The 21,604-nt window shown below is 45.8% G+C and overlaps 2 non-coding genes across 2 annotated transcripts; both read right to left on the bottom strand.

Annotated features, from left to right (window-relative positions):
• Nucleotides 1–559: 559 nt before the first annotated feature.
• Trnar-ucg (transfer RNA arginine (anticodon UCG)) lies at nucleotides 560–632 on the bottom strand. The gene has a single exon. It is a non-coding gene; the product is annotated as a tRNA-Arg (tRNA).
• Nucleotides 633–20,490: 19,858 nt separating this feature from the next.
• On the bottom strand, nucleotides 20,491–20,563 carry Trnak-cuu (transfer RNA lysine (anticodon CUU)). Its single transcript has one exon. It is a non-coding gene; the product is annotated as a tRNA-Lys (tRNA).
• Between the last annotated feature and the right edge of the window lie 1,041 nt (nucleotides 20,564–21,604).

The following is a 21,604-nucleotide window of genomic DNA, read 5'->3' as shown; positions in this document are numbered from 1 at the left end:
AGCAAGAGCAGACACTTACCACGCGGAGCTAACGCAGCACAGCACACAGCACGGCACGTCCGACCTCCAGCGCAGCCGCTGGCTGACTACCGACTGAGCTAGCCGTGCTGCCTCGTTGCGTACCTGCTGGGTAGCAGATCACACAGTACTCGTTTGGGTTGGTTGGTCCCATACAGAATCTCTCCATGCTGCCTAATGTTTTCCTAACGTCACACTCGTCACGTACTTCACTTTTATTTCATAATCATTTCTGAGAGGTAAAGGAATTGCATGACAATCTGCAGAGCTAGCGGCGTCAAAATTAACACACATACTTGATGTGACTCAAAAGCCGAACGAGTTACTTTCCGACGTTGTTTTAGATGTGCAAGTGCCAGTCAAACCTCGCGGTGAGGGCACTCTGCCGACCATTTCGCTAGTTAACACCGGTCTTGTTGTGTGTGTTACAAGCTCAAGACCATCTCCAAGCACAAAATGGTCAACAGCAACATTCAGACGGTTTCGTACTGCACAATTGCTACATTAAAACGGTATGTTTCTTTTTCAGAACTGAAAAACACGACCGTGACAGGAATCGAACCTGCAATCTTCGGATCCGAAGTCCGACGCCTTATCCATTAGGCCACACGGTCATTGACGACCAAGTATAACTTATATACGACTCATCTCGAAACGCTCACACCCCCTGAGGAATTGTGTTTTCGTTCCACACAGCCGCTGCCCCTTACTCTTTCCCACCCATTCGTTACATTCAGCCTCTTTCGAGACCGACCAAACATAGACAGGAAAACAAGACCACACACTTTGCGCATTCGGAATCGATGGCAGGGTGTCTCTCGCCGCATTTGCTACGATGGCCGTTTGCTACTTCTGCAGAAGCGGCGGCGGCGACGACGACGACGACGACGACGACCGCGAGAGGCTCAGAGATTTGTGAGAAATACATCTATAAAATGTAATTCAGACTGCCTCGTCCCACCTTATGCCGTACCGCTTTGGCAAACGCTTTATCTGCGCCATTCGCCTTAATCACATCTGAGAGTAATTCTTAATAAAACGCCTGTCGCTAATTGTTCGTCATCACAGATACTGTTTGCTATACGGCCATGACGCGCAACTGATTTCCAAAATTCGTCTTCCTCCTGTGAGGATGGAACTCACGACTCCTGGTTTACTAGACCAGTGCTCTACCACTTTTTTTATATATATATAGCGTGACAGCATTCGAACCTGTAATCTTCAGATCCGAAGTCCGACGCCTGATCCATTTTTTTTTATTTTTTAGTCTGGCGCCTTGGACGGCTTTTTATTGTTTTTTATAAGGATGCATATCAGTAGGCGCATGACGGGGACAACGAGGGCAGGGGTCAAAGAACTCGAGGCCTGGCCACGATGCCCTAACCATCACTCCCACCGAATGGCTCCTTCAGTGCATTTTAATTGTTATAGAAAAGCGGGTATAGTCGTGTATATTTTTCGCCTGCTCTCTTTATTGTGGTAAGGAGCGCTGGTTGTACGACATCTGGGGGTGAGATCCCATTGCAAAGCCGTCATTCGCGTTTTCAGTCAACAGACATTCGAGTAAGAAACATGTGATCATATTGGAATATACATCGAGCATTTATAAGACACTTATTGGGTTGCAGACGTAACAAAAATGGATAAAAGAGGAGGCATTTCCTTCATCTTGAACGTAGATTCATACTTCACCTCTTCAGTACTCCTATAATAGTAGATTTAGTGTTAGACTGTGCGCTTTAACCAACACCTATTCGTTCGAATAAAATGATCAGCATGTTTCCATACATTTTCCTGTGGTCTGCATGTTGCTTAATGTTGCTGTACTCCATTTGCATAAAAAGCTTGAATTCCGTTTCGTCGTCACCACCTATTTTATTGATAATGTAATGGACAAACTGTCCCATTAACCAATGTAATGCATTATTTTTGGTTTTGGGGTAATACTTACTTTCAGGTCTGAAAAGCACCATAGGAGTAATGGAATTGGGTGACGTTCGTTGCAGTAGTGCAAGACGTTTCCTGAGCCAATGCCAGTTGTTGAGATTTCCAGCACACGTAAATCTATGAATCACAGTGTCAACTTGTTTACATTTCTGACATAAGGGGGTTTCAGCTTTCCCAATTTTATAAAGCCGCTCGTTGGTGCTGACAATATTATTGACGGCTTTGTACCATGCCGTTATCACATGTGAATTGAGCCCGTTAAAACTAATATTCTCCCAAATTGCATCCCAGTTGTGACTCATATATTTCGTGGCAATTTCATTTTGTCCTTCATATTGTTGTCTTTGTCTCATGATATCTCTGGCTGTAATTTGCAGTGAAGTTCTGAGTTTCTCGTTAACATAGCTCAATTCTGTGTACAAGATCCTAACGTATCGCAGGCGGGGGTTAATTTGTTGTACGTCTGCCAGTGGTTGAAGGCTTTCTGGTTGGACACATTTAAACAATTGTGTAGTAATACTGCCGGGGTTGGCGTGAAATATGTTTAAAGACCTTTTTATGAAAAGCGCAGATGCTTTATTGCGTATGTCCACCAGTCCGAGGCCTCCATTTCTAGGATGTAGAGTCGCAGTTCTTAGGTTAACCCTGAAGATTTCCCCCTTCCATAAGAAATTTGCAACCCTCGACATTATTTTCTGAGCTATCAACTTCGGCAAGGGAAAAACTTGTGCCATATAGAATGCCTTTGAGAGAATGCATAAGTTAATGAACCTGACCCTCTGAACCTGGTTCATAAGTCGTTGTGAGTTCTCAATAAGTCCCCCTTGAATCTTTGTTAATATCTCTTTCCAATTGAGGGCTGTCATCCTCATTGGACATGCCGTCAGGATTGTCCCCAGGGTTTTATGGGTGGTAACTGACTTCGCCCGATCGATGTGTATCCGTTCAAAACCCCGCATTCCCAGGATTGTACTTTTATTTTCGTTTGTTGTCGCACCGGATGGGCGGCAGTAGTTTTGAAGAATGGCCCCTAGTCGAATTACATCATCTTGCCCTCTTATGACGACACCAACATCGTCAGCATAGGCTCTCACTACAGTTTTCCTGCCAGTTATAGTTATGCCCTTTAACCTTTCATGAACACTTCTTAAAAAGGGCTCTAACGACACAACAAACAAAAACATAGATAAGGGACTTCCCTGTGGGATGCCGCGGTTTATTTGAATTTGCCGCGTCAGCTGACCGTTGACAGCTAATTTAGCGTTCAGACCAGTAGCAACGTTTTTTATAACATTAACTGTTTTGTGGACGAGTCCCATTTTTGTCAGTACCTCAAATAGGAAGCGGTGATTCACCGAGTCGAAAGCCTTATTAAAATCTATAAAAAGTAAAGCACATTTGATGGAAACCGATGCTAAGGCGATGATGTCTCTATATTCAGAAATCTTATTAAAAATACTTCTATTTGCTGCACATGACTGATGTTGACTAATTAATTTGTCGGTCAGAGGTGAGAGTCTCTTTTTTAAAATCCTGCATACTATTTTGTAGTCAGTGTTTAAAAGGGAAATAGGGCGGTAATTGTTTAACTTTTCGTCCCTTTGTTTTTCGGTAAAAGTACAATTTTGCTGTCTTTAAAATCTGCAGGTATCGTCTGCTCGTTAAAAATCTCATTGACAATGCATGTAAACGTGTCACCAATTAAGAACCAGAACTTTCTGTAAAATTCTACAGGGAGTCCGTCGGGTCCAGCAGATTTATTCACCGGGGACTGTTGTCTTTTAATGGCGAGTAATTTCGCTTTGGTGTGTCTGATGTCTTGTAATCTAATGGTTGACACGTTTGCCTGTTCATAGCGGTCTCGCAACAAACTGTAATAAAATTCCATACTGTTTTTTAACTCCCACGCTCTTTCTCTGCTGTATCTGGTACACACTTTTCTCAGTCTCGGCTTTGCAACCTTAATCCACCAGTCTAATACTGTGGGGTGCCTCTCGATCGACCGCAGACATAAGGTCCACGCATCCGATACCGCGTCTGCCAAACCTTGCTCTTTTAAGAGAGAGACGTTTAGATGCCACTGGTTCCTAAAAATCTGAATCGGCTGTGGAGCTAAATTAATGCACTCCTTCATACTGCAGTGGTCACTAAAATATACAGGTACGATTTCTGAATTTAGTAGACATCTTTCCAAGTTTTGGGAAACATAAATTCTGTCTATTCTACTGCGCGAAGTCGGTGTTATGTACGTATATATTCAACCTTCGTTGGATATTTTAGTTCCCATGCGTCCCTAAGTTTTAGGTAGGTTACTAGGCGTTTAAGTTCCAAAGAACCGTTAAAATGTTGTTGTTGATCTTTACGATTTAACACACAGTTAAAATCACCGCCCATTATAAAATTGTTTTGGTTTCGACGTAATAAATATATAAGTTCCTCTTTATAAAATGCTGCCCTGTCCTGTCTATTACTATTTCCTGAGGGCGCGTATAAGTTAATCAATGTGGTACCTAAAACGTTAATACTAATTGCCCTTCCAGATTCCAACCGCTCCACTTGAGATACGGGCATCCCTTCCCTGAGCAGAACCGCTGTTCCTGTATGTGTTTGACAAGATACGTTAACAATTGCGGTGTATCCTGGTATTACAAATTCCGTCGTTACAACCTCCTGTAGCAAAGCGATATCGGTTCCAGAGTCATACAAAAATTCCTTGAGAGCAGCTAGCTTTAATGAGGTTCGAATTTTATTTATATTGATCGTTGTGATAGAGTATGCTTGCATCTCTAACTTGCTATTGGCCACCGACAATTGTTGTACTTTTGGAGTGCTGAGATCCGGTTTAGAACTACAGTCATTCAGAACTTGGTAGCAGTCCTAGTAACACGGGCGCTAAACGTTAGTTTGTCTGCCATTGTCATCCTGCACCTTAGTACTGAGGGGCTGTTCGACATTGAGTGTGTCAGGAGGCTCATCTGGAGCACCTTCTCTGACAATTTCATATCGTATTTTTTTCTGTGATTTTACGTCTGACTTTTCCGCTTTTTGTTTGGCTTGGGTGCGAGAAACAGTAAGATTCGGTTGTGGTTTTAGCGTACGGCGGTGGACGCCGTGAAAACCCTGACCTGATTTTGTTGTGGCAACACTCGACGCGGCCGCTTCAGCAGCAGTGCCTAGAGAGACCTGGTTTGTAAACACTGCCTGCTGTTTACATGCTACCTTCGTTTGTTGTGATGCTTGTGACGGTGTTTGCTTATTTTCCGGTTCAGGAGTAAACACTTTCTCTTGTTTACACTCTGGTGCCGGTTGCTGTGCTGTTGCGGTGTCGTGGTGTTGTTGTTCTACCGCTTTCGCGAAGTTACCGTCGGTAAACAGCTGATTATCGCTGTTTTCAGCTGGGCAAGTTGTCACTGCTTGGGGGACTTCTACTTTCTCGCTGTCGGCAGCTGCTGTTGCATTTTCTGGCAGTGAGCGAGATGTATCAGAAACTGCAATTAAATCCACTTGCATTCCGTTTTGGGGCACATGCAGATTTTCATCGCCAGGTTTCTGTTTACGTACAGCAGGAGATTGTCGGGAGGTGTCATCATCAGAATGATAATCTGTATGTTCAAGTGGTCGTTTTTTGGTTAGTACGTCTAACTCACGGGCAGAGGAATCACAATTGAAGCGTGTTACCAGGGGTGGAAAATCACTGCCATCAACTGCAATAGTTCCAGAACTAGGTACAGGATCCGAACCCTCACCCTGTTTAGCTGTGTTATCGGTTGCCAAAACTTCGCTCAAGGTCATCTTGCGGGTTGGACTAAATTTGTTTTTAGTACAAAGATACGACGGGGACATTCCTGCCTTAAATGACCCGATTCATTGCATATATGGCACGTAGGGGTTTGACCAGTATAAATCACGTGTGCTTTATGCCCGTCAACAGTTATATGAGATGGGATATTCGTCTTTACTTCCATCTCTACCGAACGAATACCATTGAAGCTCTGAATTTTAAATTGCTTCGACCAACGTTCGTTAACTATACCCTTTACCTCAACATATTGAGACAGGGCAACCTTGATTTTCTCATTATCTATCTCGATAGGTAAATTTAACACCCGCACAGATCTATAAAGAGCATCAGCTCTCCTGATAGCCACTTTACTTGTAGTGCCGTCTCTATGCAAAAATTCGACATAATACCCGAATTTTCCAATAATTTTATCGACCGAAACGGGATCCAAAAACATTACGAAAACACAGTAGTTGTCAGTATCTAGCTGAGTGGTATGCACCTTATCAGAATTTATGCCAAGTACCTGATCAAGCCAATCATGAATTTCCAGAGCAGTCGGCTGAACACGTCGTGTTTCCTTAGCGAAGGCAAAAAACAGCGTATTCTTCCTCACAGTTGTAGCCATGGTATGCAGTAATCAAGGGGAGATACCGGTAATTACCGAAAACTCCACAAACGACAAATAATCGTCGATAGAAAACAAAAAAAACAGATCACACAGGAGGCAGAAGAATCACAAGCAACACACGAATAAAATCACAAAACTCAAAAACACCGAAACGCAAAAGTAAACACTGGCGAAACACTGACTACATGCAGCAAAAGGAGGCACGTCCGTACGCGTCGGCAGCTAGAGCCAGAAAAAACGCAACTGATTTCCAAAATTCGTTTTACTCCTGTGAGGATGGAACTCACGACTCCTGATTTACTAGACCTGTGCTCTACCACTGAGCTAAATAGGCACAGGTCTTGTTGTGTGTGTTTCAAGCTCAAGACCATCTCCAAGCACAAAATGGTCAACAGCAACATTCAGACGGTTTCGTATTGCACAATTGCTACATTAAAACGCTATGTTTGTTTTTCAGAAATGGAAAAACACGACCGTGACAGGAATCGAACCTGCAATTTTCGGATAAGAAGTCCGGCGCCTTGTCCATTAGGGCACACGGTCACTGACGACCAAGTATAACTTATATACGACTCATCTCGAAACGCTCACACCCCCTCAGGAATTGTGTTTTCGTTCCACACAGCCGCTGCCCCTGCCTCTCTCCCACCAATTCGTTACATTCAACCTCTTACGAGACCGACCAAACATAGACAGGAAAACAAGACCACACACGTTGCGCATTCGGAATCGATGGCAGGGTGTCCCTCGCCGCATTTGCTACGATGGCCATTTGCTACTTCTGCAGAAGCGGCGGCGGCGGCGGCGACGATGACGACGACGACGACGACGATGACGACGAGGACCGCGAGAGGCTCAGAGATTTGTGAGAAATACATCTATAAAATGTAATTCAGACTGCCTCGTCCAACCTTATGCCGTACCGCTTTGGCAAATGCTTTATCTGCGCCATTCGCCTTAATCACATCTGCGAGTAATTCTTAATAAAACGCCTGTCGCTAATTGTTCCTCATCACAGATACTGTTTGCTATACGGCCATGACGCGCAACTGATTTCCAAAATTCGTCTTCCTCCTGTGAGGATTTAACTCACGACTCCTGGTTTACTAGACCAGTGCTCTACCACTTTTTTCTTTTTTTATTTTTCTTTTTTTACCTGTAATCTTCAGATCCGAAGTCCGAGGCCTTATCCATTTTTTCCACTTTTTTACACCTTAACCAATTTTTTTTAGATAACAACGACCCCTGGTTTACTATACCAGTGCTCTACCACTTTTTTTTTTTTTTAACGCGCACTTCCGGTACCGGGAATCGAACCCGGGGAGGCGATATAGGTGTTGACCAGTTCAACTTTTTGGAGAGCATTCAGTTGCCTCATACTATGCTGTTGTACACATGCCGTGAACTTGTGAATAAATCTCAATAATTTACAGCAATGGTATTCTGTATCTTCCGGCGAAACTCAAGTCCTAAGCACTGTATACTGGTAAGTTCCCGTAATCGGGCATGGTTGGGGAAATGTATTTCCCCGTCCGACATTCATGATTCCAGATTTTTGCCAGTTCACCTTCGCCCCTGATGCCACCGCATATCGTTGAAGTATTTCAAGTGAGGACCTCACTTCTTGCGCGTTCACGACAAGAAAGCCGACATCATCTGCGTACGCACGGCACACAATCTTCTGTCTATTGATTTCCAATCCCTGCAAACGTTCAGTTAGCGTAGCAAGCAGAGGTTCTATGGCGATGGCAAAGAGAGCCATCGACATCGTACAGCCTTGCCTCACCGAACACGCGATATCAATCGCACCACTGAGGCGACCATTAATTTGGATTCGCGAAGTACTGTTACGGATCATATTGTCGATTACTTGAGTGAACTGGTGCGGAAATCCCAATTCTCGCATGACGTGGAAAAGGAATCGGTGGCTCACTCTGTCGAATGGTTTTTCAAAGTCTATCATTAAGAGGGCGCATTTTAATTTGCAGGCCTCCGCTACGGCTATCACATCTCTGTAATCCGTGAGCGTGTGGTAAATAGATCTATTTCTACCAACACTCGTTTGATACTGTCCTGTGATTGTGGACATGACATTTTTGAGCCGTTGGCTGAGGACACGGGCGATTAGTTTATAATCACTATTTAACAACGGGAGAGGTCTCAAGTTTGTTGGGTTGTCACTGCACGGGGTCTTGGGCAGTAAAACAACAATTCCCTGTCGAAATTCCTGCGGAATAACGTTACATGGGTTCATGAGTTCGTTACATATTGCAAGTAGCTTCGATTTCATCTGCGGCCACAAGGTTTGATATACTTCTGCAGGTAGGCCGTCCGAACCTGGAGATATATTTTTCGGACTCCGTAGGATAATGTCTGTTAATTCATCTTCTGTCACCTCTGTAATAAGCTGATTAGCCTCTGTGGGGCCGAGTCTCCGTGATAAATTTGTCGTAAAATCCGCAAACACGGTAACATCTGTTATTTTATTGGACATCAGGTCTCGATAGTACTCTTCAATCGCACTCAAGATTGCACTTTGTTTAGTAACTATGGCACCGGTACTGGTTCGGATCTGTGTAAAGATTTTCCGACGGCCTCGTCGACTTTCACGTAACATGTGATATATGGCAGCCTCTTCTTCTTGCACCGTCGTAGGAACTCGCGCCCGAACTTGAAAACCTTCCAACTGTTTCCGTTGCAGCGTTAAAATTTTTGCCTGAATTCTTTTGATGTGTGCAAAATTGCGGATATCGGTCGCATCAAATTTATGTAACTCCCGAAGACACTGAAAATAAAATTCCATCGTCCGTTTGTGCCACTGATTTTTCTGACGGGAGTAAATCATTAAAGTTTTCCTAATTTGAGGTTTGGCGCATTGGAGCCACCACTCGATCGCGGAGTTGTAGGAATTGAATTTACGTTCACAGACCGTCCAAGTGGACAGGAAGGCTTCTCGACATGCAGTATCTTGCAAATGTGCAATGTTGAACTTCCATAACCCTCGACTCCGGTAGGTTTCCTGTTGTTTCATGTTGACGGAACAGATATAGGCAGCATGGTCGGAATATACAGTAGGCCATATTTCGGTCTGTAGCAGGTGTTGCTTTAAATTACACGATATGTAAATTCTATCTAACCTAATTCCCGAATGACTGGTAAAATGTGTAAAACCCACTGCATTCCGTGCGTGGACGTCCAGGTGTCAGTTAAGCGGAGTTCTTGAATGATCTGTTCTAATTCAACACACCGATTAAAGTGCGGAGTTTGATCTATTTGACTAAGCACACAATTGAAATCTCCGCCAAAAATGACATCAGTGTAGTTGGTCCCGAAGAGGGGAAGGATCTCGTGGCGGAAAAATTCTGCACGGCGTTGCCTATTACTGGACCCAGAAGGTGCGTAAATATTAATCAGTCTGATGTTATTGACAGTTACTGCTATCCCTCTGCCGGTCACAAGTTTGGCCTCACAATTGGCAATGATCCCTTCTTTTAAGAGTAATGCTGTTCCAAGTTCGAAACCGTTGCCAGGGTTTATGAACGCGTTATACCCGGCTATGTGGTCTAACTCGATATCACTCACTTCCTGAAGCATTGCTATATCTATGTCAGCTGCGTATAACAAGTCTTGTAAGTTTTTCAGATTCAAATCGCTACGTATCTTATTGATATTGAGAGTCATGATCTTGTAGGCCTGCAAGGTGGTCATTGATGTTCCGTACGAAAGGAGTAGACGTTAGGATACGTCAGCTAGCTGTCAATTGGAGGCGCTGACAGTTTAGGTCGTTTGAGTAGCCATGGCAACGTGGACTTTGCTTCCATCAACTACTGAGAGAGGGGGCAAGGACCCAGTCGCGGGTGTTGAATCCTCCTGCATCTCTACATCATCTTTATTCGTTTCACACTCGTCTGCCCAATTAGGAGAGGAAAGGGTGCCTACTGGTTCAGGAAACGGTGGATTCGTATCCGGTCGCTCAGTGTTCTGAATCGGCATCTCATCTTGTCTGCTGTCGGACGTCGCGGGCGGCTCCGACACGGTGTTGTCAGATCGTGGTGCGTTACGTGAGCGCGAAGTCGAGGCGACAGCGTCAGCTGGTCCTTCTTTTAAATTCTGGCCGATTAATTTTGCCTTTCCCCGCAAGCTCGGTGCTGTATCTTCCGCACCTTGATGAGCCATGCTCCGTTTTTTATTTTTCTTCGGAGATCTATTACCGCGTATTACTGCGTCAGAGTTCGGCATCGTTTCAGTCACTTGTTCGGACATGGTAGCAGGAGCCAGGGACATCTCCGTTAACTCAGCACCCTGTATGGGTTGTTCTACCACCATATCACTGGTCCTGTTAGTGTCATGGGTTTCAGAAACAGCCATCCCGAACGTGACTGTAGTGTCCGGTGATGCTACATTAACTGCGAGACTGGGTCCAGCAGGTGGATCACGAATCGGTTGTTTTGCCGGCTCACCGCGAGCAACCGACACGTACGATGCCGGTAATGTTGACATTGCGGGAGGGCGAACACTCTCTCCGGTTGGCAGTTGAGGTACACGACGCTGTAAACATTCCGCACGCACATGTCCCGTCGAGTTACATCTAGCACATGTCCTAGGTTGGCCATCATACGTTACGACTGCACGGTACCCACAAACCGTGACGTACGACGGAATATGTCGTTGCAAGTCTACTTTAAGCTGCCTGACGCCATTCAAAACCGGATATTTATGAGCCGGAGACCAACGTTCAGCAAAGTTACTCAAAACACTGCCATATGGCGATATCGCAACATTTATCAGATCGGCTGGTACCTCAAGGGGTAGTTCAAAAATGCGAATTGTTCGAAGTCAAAGCCCTGCGTGGGAAACAGTAACTACACCCACATTGCCATCACTATGCTTAAACTTCAAACCGGAACTGAAGGAGTCAACTATTTTGTCACAAAAATCGGCATCTCTCATCTTGATATAAACTATGCTAGACAAAATCGACAAATGTATACCAATAACCTGATGGATTCCAATTTTCATCACGTCTTCGATGAAATCCTCGATTTCGAAAGAGGTTGGTCGAGCAAATGAATTATCGAAAGTTAACTTCAAAGTATCTATCCTCATAGCTTGTGTCATCACTGATTCATCAACATCATTCCTCACACGCAAGAATAACCGCTGCTAGCGAACGACTTACCCCGCAGAAGTAAACAAGCCAGCCACAGCGCTGAGCACAGACATCACTGAGCTAAAGAGGTGCGGCCTAGCGGAACTTTTGCGTACTTCGTCCGTACGGTCGTCTGAATCATCAGACTTCAGCTGACAACACTTCATATTTTCGACTAATATTTGCAGATGTGGCGACCCATTACTGCTTGGCTACACATCTGACACGTAGCCGATGTTCTCTCCAAACAAAACCACCTGCACTTCAGAACATGATTTTCACACATGTCTACAAAATCACCTTCACCTTCAAATACAGTTTTCTTGCGACTGATAGAGACCTAGGCATATTTTAAAGTTGCTACTTCCATTACATCACGTTAATCAGAAAATCGGTAATTTACATCTGCAGCGGAAAAAAACTCAGTTACGCCCAGTGTATGGTTCGCACCCACGACCCTGTGATTAAGAGTCTCATGCTCTACCGACTGAGCTAGCCGTGCTGCCTCGTTGGATACCTGCTGGGTAGCAGATCACACAGTACTCGTTTGGGTTGGTTGGTCCCATACAGAATCTCTCCATGCTGCCTAATGTTTTCCTAACGTCACACTCGTCACGTACTTCACTTTTATTTCATAATCATTTTTGAGAGGTAAAGGAATTGCATGACAATCTGCAGAGCTAGCGGCGTCAAAATTAACACACGTACTTGACGTGACTCGAAAGCCGAACGAGTTACTTTCGGACGTTGTCTTAGATGTGCAAGTGCCAGTCAAACCTCGCGGTGAGGGCACTCTGCCGACCATTTCCCTGCTTAACCCCGGTCTTGTTGTGTGTGTTTCAAGCTCAAGACCATCTCCAAGCACAAAATGGTCAACAGCAACATTCAGACAGTTTCGTACTGCACAATTGCTACATTAAAACGGTATGTTTCTTTTTCAGAACTGGAAAAACCCGACCGTGACAGGATTCGAACCTGCAATCTTCGGATTTGAAGTCCGACGCCTTATCCATTTTTTTTTCTTTTTATTATCAGATTGACTTGGTATATTTCACGAGAATTCAGACAACCATAGTCAAATCATCATTTAATATTAGCTGCAAAAAGAAAATCAACAAATTAGGTGAAACACAAATAAAACATTTCTTCTGAAGGGGAAGACCAACCCGTTACCCCACCCGTATGAATTTTGGGTGTATATATATACATGCAAAAGAGAGAGAGAAAAAAAATTACGAAAAAATACAACAAGGGAGGGGACTCGAGCTCAGGGAAGAAACAATAATCACAGGGGAACTTAACCAACACCTTGACGGTTAAACACAAGAAAAAGCATATTCGCAAAAAGCGTTCGGTATTGTGGTAACCGCTGCCATTTCCAATGCGCAGTTGACAAATAATGGTGAAAAACGCGGGGATCTGGGTCATTACCGCCTTCAATGACGTAATGGACATAGTAACCCAAGAGCCAGACAATCGTGTACGTTTTCGTCTGAGGAAAATAAGAGATGTCCGGATGTAAGAAGATGTCGTCTGGGAATGAGGTTTCAGGCCCTCTAGTAAGAAAAGCTAATTGACGGCGGACCCAGAGCCAGTGATCCCGTCCGCAAGCAACTAGCCTGTGAAGTAAGGTGTCAGTTTGATGACATTCCTCACACTGATCAGTCGGACGAAGGCCAATACGAAAAAGACGATCACCAGTAGGTATCACACGGTAAATGACCTTATACCACGTTGAAACAATCTCCATCGGCAAAATGGGAAGACTAAGATGAGACCAGACCGTTTTCCATGACGTTGACGGGGAAGCAAGTTCAACAGAAGAAGGGAAACATGCTGTACCCCAACGGATTTGTAGCATGTTGGTAGTAATATGCGTCATAGAAAGTATATCAGCACCCAGAATAACGACAAGTACAAAGTATTCACGAATGTGCCGCAATTTAGGATTAATCCGTCCAACATCAACAGGAGGGGTCAGACTGGCCGGCCGGAGGCGGGAAAGTAAACGAGAGGTGACTGAATGCGGAGCCCGCGTACAGGTTAAAACATTGCGGCGGGCAAATAAGATGGACGTCTTCACTTTGATATCTGAAAGACCCAATCCTCCAAGCTTCCGAGGCCTGGCCACAACTTCATACCGGACACGGAAGACATGGCTGCGCCACAGAAATCGACTAGACAGCTGTTTCAGCCTGCGGGCCATCATCGCGGGAAGCGGGAAGACCTGCGCAACGTAGTATATTTTACTGAAGACATAGGTCTCTAAAACCCGTGCCTTGTGAAGGAGGCTAAGGGAACGGCGGTCATGTTCAAGGATCGCCCCGTGAACACGACTCGTAACCTCACGCCAATTTAGTGCCGCCATTTTGATCGGATTACGATCCACTATGATCCCCAAGGTCTTATGGCGATCGACAACCGTCGCCCAAGGAATGACGACATGATCAAAGCCTCTCAACGGCAGGAACGTGCATTTGCGATCATTAATTCGAGCACCAGCAAGACCACAATATGAATCCAAGGTATCCTTAAGCCGCGGTATGTCCTCGGCATGTCGTACTAAAACCATGACGTCATCGGCGTATGCACGGACTGCAAAAATTTCCCCCAATATATTCCAGCCACGTAAGTGCATGGTGAGATGGCGAAGTAAGGGCTCTAAGGATAGAACAAAAAGTGACATGGATAAGGGGCTTCCCTGGGGTAACCCCCGTCTGATCGATATCCGGGGGGTAGGGTGACCGTTCACAATCACCGAGACACTGATACCGGTAAAAAGATTAGTTAAGACTTGTCGAGCATCATTATTAAAGCCGACAGCGGTGAGCACTCTCGATAAAAAATCATGGCTGACGCGATCGAACGCTTTTTGGAAATCAAGAAAAAGCAAAGCCCCTGGGATATTAGCGGCAGCCGCCACCGAGATTACATCGCGACATTCGAGAACGGAAGTCAGTATCGTGCGTCCAGGCACACAGCTTTGGTGGGCGGCAATAATGGTATCGAGCAGCTTAGAGAGACGGATATTAATTGCTCGAGCGACAAGTTTATAATCAAAGTTAAGGAGAGTAATAGGACGGAGGGAATCAATTGCAGGTCGACCTGTGGATTTCGGGAGGAGGACCATTCTGCCTTCCTGAAAAGGAACAGGAAGTGAGACTCCCCGCATCACTTCATTTGCCATTGACGTTAAGGTGTCACCAATGAGCGGCAAAAATTGAACATAGAACTCCTTAGGAATACCATCTAATCCAGGCGACTTGCGGGACTGCGATCCTCCAACAACATCATTTATGTCATCCTTCTGAAAGGGACGCAGAAAGGCGTCGTTTAATTGAGGAGTGACGACGCGAGGCAGCAAGGAGGTAAAGTCGTCAAGAGAGGTTTCTGCCGGGACATGAGTATCGTACAGATCAGTAAAATAGGTGTAAACGAAGTCAGAAATGTCACGGTGAGAGGTGAACACGCGGCCGTCAGCGGTTGTGAGGGAGGCAAGGCACCCAAGTTTCCGGCGCGACCGTAAACGGACTAGATGGTAGAGTGACGTCAGTTCCTCTTGTAGAAGGGAACGTGGTTGAGACCTCGTCCGCAGGCCCTCCATTTGAATGCGTTTGAGCTGCAGCAATTTGGCTTTGATGCGCTGTATATCAGTAACCCGGAGGGGAGCATGCGTAGCACTATCGTACAGTTGACGTAAGACAGAATAGTAAAATTCTTGCGTTCGTCGATCTTCTGCCACCTTCGCAGCCCCAAAACGCATGAGAGCCCTACGGATGTGTGGTTTTGCATACAGTGTCCACCATGCCACGATAGACGGGTACCGGTCCATAGTACGAGAACAACGAGTCCAAATGTCCTCCAGGACGATACCAAGGGTTGTATCTTGCAAATACGCGATATTGAGCATCCAAGGAGGACGAAACAATTTTACCGGTTGTCGCTCGTAATTAAACGTAACGGCTACAGCGCAATGATCAGTAAAACAGGCTGGTATCACATCAACAGCCAGAAGTTGCCCACATAAGGAATCGGAAAGGTAAAAGCGATCGAGGCGACTGCTAGACGTGGGAGTAAAGTAGGTATGTCGTACAAGTGTAGGATAGCGAGAAACCCACACGTCACGCAGGTGCAAGGAGCGCACAAGGTCGTCGAGTTCTTCACTGAAATTAAAATTAGGAGACTGATCTACCGGCCGTAGAACACAATTGAAGTCCCCACCTAAAATTATCTTTGTCGGGGATTTACGAAGCAGGTAAATGACTTCTTCTTATTAGAAACTCGAGCGTGCGGTAGTACAACCCGAACCAGAAGGGGCATAAAGAAGGAGTAAACTGAGATCATAAAACGTGCACCCGATCCCCCTTCCACTGTCGAGTACTTCGAAATTCATCAACGGAATGCCTTCTCTATAAAACAAGGCAGTGCCCGTAGAAAGTTCGGAAGCGACATTAAAAAACGTCGAGAACCCAGGAATGGAAAACTGGTCGAATAGGACTTCCTGTAAAAAAACAACATCTGCCCCAGACTGATAGATAAACTGTCGCAAAGCGGCGAGCCGAAGCTCAGAACATATTCTGTTAATATTCAGAGTAAGAAATGTATATGCTTGTATGGAACTTCAACCTAGAAAGAAAAACAAAGATCGGTAGAGAGCCGTCAGCTGACGGAGCAGCATACAAGTAATCATACCAGAAACACGCGCTGAACCACAGAGAGAAAAACTACGAAACAGAACCCTCATCTTCCCACTGCTTTTTCTTCGGCCGTGACGCGGCTCTCCGTGGCTGTTTACGGATTCGACTGCGGCTCCGCGGTGCCGACGCTGCAGCGTTCGGCTGCGTAGGAGCGTCATGTAGACATTCCGTGTCAGATTGCAAGAGAGAGGCCTCTACATCCCACTCGTCCGCAGACATGGGTTCACGGTGGGACAGTTGGTGAATAACAACGGGATCCACTGGCTCTGGAGAATCAATCAGTTGTTTGATGGGAGGAGGCTGTGACCCAGAGGGGGCGACAGAAATTCCAGAAGGGGGTTGCGAAACAGAGTCAATAGGAGAAGTGTCAGAGAGCACCGGAGAAGACACGTGGCAACCAGAAGCAGGTTCCGTCACGGGCGTCTCCGAAGAGGCTGCCGCGGTAGCAGGAACAACGTCAGATAAGGTGTCAGGGAGCTTCTGCAAAGGCGTGATAGCACCTGTGGCTTCCTCATCCACGATTTCCGACTGAGAAAGAGAGTCCTTTACCGGAGGCCCATCGGAAGGGCGAGCCAATAAGGAAGATTCATCAGCCGCATCATCCTGTGTTCGCCGACGCTTGTTGTGAGAAATCAGCGCGGGAACATCGGAATTAAGGGCAGCAACCTCCCTACTCAAGGACAACGGGGGAAAATCACGGCCGTTGTCGGGCAACGGATCACTGCGTCCCTCAGTAACAGTGAGCGATTCAGTCCGAGATCCTTGCGGGAGAAGATCAGCTAAATTCAATTTTTTACGCTGTTCGTATGTAGGTTTTAATACCACCACACGCCGCGGACAATTAGTACGGAAATGACCAGTTTCATTACAATAATAACATGTTCCTTCCTGGCCACTGTACGTGATATGGACCCTATAACCACATACCTGTAGGTGACAAGGAATAGGTTTTTTGACCACCATTTCCACCGACCGAATACCACTATATACCTGTAAGCGGTGCTGAGCAGACCAGCGTTCCTTTCGAATATGGCGTACGTTCCCATAAGGAAGCAAAACGGACTTCAGAAAAGAGTCGTCAACCTCGGGCGGAAGGTTAAATACCCGAACATTCGTATATATCACTTCTGCATTTTCCAAGAGAAACATACTAGTGGAACCATCACGGTGCGTAAAGGGTACCTGAGAACCATGACGAGAAAGTAGCCTATCAACCTGGAGCGGGTCAAGAAACTTAACAAAAAACACATATAATTCGCTGTCGAAATATGCGGTATGCACCTGATCAGTAGTGACCTTAACTGTATCGACTAACCAGTCATGTATCTCCAAAGAACTGGGCTGGACGTGACGCGTGGATTTGTCAAAGGTAAAACTGACTGTACCTGTACGCGGAACTTTCGTGGGAACCATGGTGGACATCACGGCGAGAGACGACGCCGCGACAGGAAGGGCCGCACGAACACCAAACACCAGCCGACAACCAGCGATGCGACGCGCACGGAGACCAACACGGCACTAAACTGACAGGAGGAAAACACGCTGCGCTACGGTAGAGGCGGAACTAAGAGCACGACCTAGTCGCCCGACGCGCGAAGCGAGAAATCTAAAAATTGCCCATCCCTTGTGGGGATCGAACCCACGACACTAGGCCACACGGTCACTGACGACCTAGTATAACTTATATACGACTCATCTCGAAACGCTCACACCCCCTGAGGAATTGTGTTTTCGTTCCACACAGCCGCTGCCCCTTACTCTTTCCCACCCATTCGTTACATTCAACCTCTTACGAGACCGACCAAACATAGACAGGAAAACAAGACCACACACTTTGCGCATTCGGAATCGATGGCAGGGTGTCCCTCGCCGCATTTGCTACGATGGCCATTTGCTACTTCTGCAGAAGCGGCGGCGACGACGACGACGACGACGACGACGACGACCGCGAGAGGCTCAGTGATTTGTGAGAAATACATCTACAAAATGTAATTCAGACTGCCTCGTCCCACCTTATTCCGTACCGCTTTGGCAAATGCTTTATCTGCGCCATTCGCCTTAATCACATCTGAGAGTAATTCTAAATAAAACGCCTGTCGCTAATTGTTCGTCATCACAGATACTGTTTGCGTATACCACTGAGCTAAACAGGCGCGGCCTAGCGGAACTTTTGCGTACTTCGTCCGTACGGTCGTCTGAATCATCAGACTTCAGCTGACTATACTTCATATTTTCGACTAATATTTGCAGCTATGGCGACCCATTACTGCTTGGCTACACATCTGACACGTAGCCGATGTTCTCTCCAAACAAAACCACCTGCACTTCAGAACATGACTTTCACACATGTCTACAAAATCACCTTCACCTTCAAATACAGTTTCTTGCGACTGATGGAGACGTAGGCAAATTTTAAAGTTGCTATTTCCATTACATCACGTTAATCAGAAAATCGGCAATTTACATCTGCAGCGGAAAAAAATTCCGTTCCGCCCAGCGTAGGGCTCGAACACATGACCCTGTGATTAAGAGTCTCATGCTCTACCAACTGAGCTAGCCGTGCTGCCACGTTGGATACCTCCTGGGTAGCAGATCACACTGAACTCGTTTGGGTTGGTTGGTTCCATACAGAATCTCTCCATGCTGCCTAATGTTTTCCTAACGTCACACTCGTCACGTACTTCACTTTTATTTCATAATCATCTCTGAGAGGTAAAGGAATTGCATGACAATCTGCAGAGCTATCGGCGTCAAAATTAACACACATACTTGACGTGACTCAAAAGCCGAACGAGTTACTTTCCGACGCTCTTTTAGATGCGTATGTGCCAGACAAACCTCGCGGTGAGGTCACTCTGCCAACCATTTCGCTAGTTAACACCGGTCTTGTTGTGTGTGTTTCAAGCTCAAGACCATCTCCAAGCTCAAAATGGTCAACAGCAACATTCAGATGGTTTCGTACTTCTCAATTGTTACAGGAATTGCATGACAATCTGCAGAGCTATCGGCGTCAAAATTAACACACATACTTGACGTGACTCAAAAGCCGAACGAGTTACTTTCCGACGCTCTTTTAGATGTGTATGTGCCAGACAAACCTCGCGGTGAGGTCACTCTGCCAACCATTTCGCTAGTTAACACCGGTCTTGTTGTGTGTGTTTCAAGCTCAAGACCATCTCCAAGCTCAAAATGGTCAACAGCAACATTCAGATGGTTTCGTACTTCTCAATTGTTACATTAAAACAGTATGTTTCTTTTTCAGAACTGGATAAACACGACCGTGACAGAATTCGAACCTGCAATCTTAGAATCCGAAGTCCGACGCCTTATCCATTAGGCCATACGGTCACTGACCACGAAGTATAACTTATATACGACTCATCTCGAAACGCTCACTCCCCCTGAGGAATTGTGTTTTCGTTCCACACAGCCGCTGCCCCTTACTCTTTCCCTCCCATTCGTTACATTCAACCTCTTACGAGAACGACCAAACATAGACAGGAAAACAAGACCACACACTTTGCGCATTCGGAATCGATGGCAGGGTGTCCCTCGCCGCATTTGCTACGATGGCCATTTGCTACTTCTGCAGAAGCGGCTGCGACGACGACGACGACGACGACGACCGCGAGAGGATCAGAGATTTGTGAGAAATACAACTATAAAATGTAATTCAGACTGCCTCGTCCCACCTTATGCCGTACCGCTTTGGCAAATGCTTTATCTGCGCCATTCGCCTTAATCACATCTGAGAGTAATTCTTAAGAAAACGCCTGTCGCTAATTGTTCCTCATCACAGATACTGTTTGCTATACGGCCACGTTGCGCAACTGATTTCCAAGATTCGTCTTCCTCCTGTGAGGATGGATCTCACGAACCCTGGTTTACTAGACCAATGCTCTACCACTCTACCACTAAGCTAAACAGGCGCCGCCTAGTGGCACTTTTGCGTACTTCGTCCGTACGGTCGTCTGAATCATCAGACTTCAGCTGACAACACTTCATATTTTCGACTAATATTTGCAGCTATGGCGACCCATTCCTGCTTGGCTCCACATCTGACACTTAGCCGATGTTCTCTCCAAACAAAACCACCTGCACTTCAGAACATGACTTTCACACATGTCTACAATATCACCTTCACCTTCAAATACAGTTTTCTTGCGACTGATAGAGACGTAGGCAAATTTTAAAGTTGCTATTTCCAATACATCACGTTAATCAGAAAATCGGTAATTTACATCTGCAGCGGAAAAAAATTCCGTTCCGCCCAGCGTAGGGCTCGAACCCACGACCCTGTGAATAAGAGTCTCACGCTCTACCGACTGAGCTAGCCGTGCGGCCTCGTTGGATACCTGCTGGGTAGCAGATCACACTGTACTCGTTTGGGTTGGGTGGTCCCATACAGAATCTCTCCATGCTGCCTAATGTTTTCCTAACGTCACACTCGTCACGTACTTCAATTTTATTTCATAATCATTTCTGAGAGGTAAAGGAATTGCATGACAATCTGCAGAGCTAGCGGCGTCAAAATTAACACACATACTTCACGTGAGTCAAAAGCCGAACGAGTTACTTTTCGACGTTGTTTTAGATGTGCAAGAGCCAGTCAAAACTCGCGGTGAGGGCACTCTGCCGACCATTTCGCTAGTTAACACCGGTCTTGTTGTGAGTGTTTCAGGCTCAAGACCATCTCCAAGCACAGAATGGTCAACACCAACATTCAGACGATTTTCGTACTGCTCAATTGCTACATTAAAACGGTATGTTTCTTTATTCAGAACTGGAAAAACACGACCGTGACAGGATTCGAACCTGCAATCTTCGGATCCGAAGTTCGACGCCTCGTTTGATACCTGCTGGGTAGCAGATCACACTGTACTCGTTTGGGTTGGTTGGTCCCATACAGAATCTCTCCATGCTGCCTAATGTTTTCGTAACGTCACACTCGTCACGTACTTCACTTTTATTTCATAATCATTTCTGAGAGGTAAAGGAATTGCATGACAATCTGCAGAGCTAGCGGCGTCAAATTTAACACACATACTTGATGTGACTCAAAGGCCGAACGAGTTACTTTCCGACGTTGTTTTAGATGTGCAAGTGCCAGTCAAAACTCGCGGTGAGGGCACTCTGAAGACCATTTTGCTAGTTAACACCGGTCTTGTTGTGTGTGTTTAAGGCTCAAGACCATCTCCAAGCACAGAATGGTCAACAGCAACATTCAGACGGTTTCGTACTGCTCAATTGCTACATTAAAACGGTATGTTTCTTTTTCAGAACTGGAAAAACACGACTGTGACAGGATTCGAACCTGCAATCTTCGGATAAGAAGTCCGACGCCTTATCCATTAGGACACACGGTCACTGAAGACCAAGTA

Source organism: Schistocerca gregaria, chromosome 10 (assembly GCF_023897955.1).
Source record: "Schistocerca gregaria isolate iqSchGreg1 chromosome 10, iqSchGreg1.2, whole genome shotgun sequence".
Classification (NCBI taxonomy): Eukaryota; Metazoa; Arthropoda; class Insecta; order Orthoptera; family Acrididae; genus Schistocerca; species Schistocerca gregaria.
The sequence above is the reverse complement of the archived record's forward strand: the minus strand, read 5'-3'. Positions and strand labels throughout refer to the sequence as shown.